The sequence below is a fragment of the Zea mays genome, chromosome 1 (assembly GCF_902167145.1).
Source record: "Zea mays cultivar B73 chromosome 1, Zm-B73-REFERENCE-NAM-5.0, whole genome shotgun sequence".
In the NCBI taxonomy this organism is placed as follows: Eukaryota; Viridiplantae; Streptophyta; class Magnoliopsida; order Poales; family Poaceae; genus Zea; species Zea mays.
Window position 1 is genome coordinate 151,216,296 of NC_050096.1, and position 1,663 is coordinate 151,217,958.

The following is a 1,663-nucleotide window of genomic DNA, read 5'->3' on the forward strand; positions in this document are numbered from 1 at the left end:
AATGTTCCATCCTCAACTAACAATGATAGCCTCGTCAAAAAGAATGAAAAACTTAAGGCTAAGTTAGCTAGCTCTGAAGAAGCTATTGGAAACTTTGCTAGAGAAAATGGAAATTCTTAGCATACATAATAATGAGCTAACTAGTAAACTAGAGAGCATCTGTAGCACCCTAGTAGCATCTTTAGTTGAAATTTCTGAAATTATTAAGAAAGATGCTTCTACTTCTTGCTTTGATTTAATTGATGATTCAAATCCCTGCAATTAAGTTCTTGTTAAGAATGTTATTATAGAAACATGTTCGGATGAGATTGCAATGGAGAATGAGCAATTGAGGCAAGAGGTGGCTCACCTAGGCAAGGCTTTCTATGACAAGAAAGGCAAAGCCAAACAAACCCACCTTCCATAGGATAACACCACTACGAGAGTGAACAAGCCTGGAGAGAGAGAAACCATAGTTTGTAGGTGCTGGGGGCCTTCGGCTTCCGAAGGTCCTCAAAAATGTGATTTGACAATGTTTCTGGAGTATAATACATGAGCAGGTACCTTCGAACATGGACCCTTCGGACAAGTCAAAATTGCTGTATGAAGAAACACAAAGAGAACGAAGGATGGAACAGAGCCAAAGCTGTGCGCAAGGAAGCTTCGGCATGATGGCAGAAAAGAGGAAACCGACCTAAAGAGGAAAAGACTATTTAGACCCCAATAGATTACTATAGAGTTATTATCAAAAGCAAAGGGCCTGGATGTAATTTTACATGGGTTGTGACCTGTGCCTATAAATAGGTGAACAGTACTCTCGTACTGTTCACGCTGACTTGGCATTTGTTTTTGCATCACGCTTGTACTTTTACCTTATTTCAAGTCAAAGGTATATTTGTAACCCGATATCATTTCTATTTTTCCATAGCAATAAAATAGAAATGAGTTGATAATAATACATAACTATTTGTATTATCTTTTATATTCCATGTAATTCCTTCTTCATTATAATATGTAATGTTTATGAAGGTATATCCTTCATAACCTTCGTCCAAAAATCATTATATCTCAAGGGAAATAATGCTTCGAAGGACGAAGGACTTTAAGGTTTAACATTTTTTGTGTTGCCTTGTTTTTAACTCTTAGCATTTGAGAACAAGTCCCCAACATTGGTGCCCACCTCCGGTGAACTCACTTCCACTTTTTGAGTTTCGAACACCTTCGGCAAGCATCGACCTTCGTCATGCCGCCAAAGAAAGCTTCATCAACAGGGGCTGCAGCTCTGCAGCCACTGGACTCGAACCAGGAGACCCTTTCTCTTCGAGAGGCCCGGAGTCAGAAGAGGAAGGCCACCAGTCCAACGCCCCAGGAGGACAACTTGGACCAAGAGATCAGGAATATGGAGATGCTCCATCAGCAAGTACAAAGGAAGAAGGAAAAGATGGCTCAGCTAGCTGATCTACAAAGGCAGATAGACGAAGCCTCTGAAGAAGTTCGTCATCCTGCTCAACACGAGCAAAACCGAAGGCCTCAGCACAAAGAGCTTCATCAAGAGGGCTTCTTCAACGAGGATGACTGGTATGAGGATTTCCATCATGGAAATTTTGCTTTTGATGATGCTTCTCCTCTGTCAGCAGAACTGCAGGCTACACCTTGGCCTCCGTCTTACAAGCCACCCCAGCTC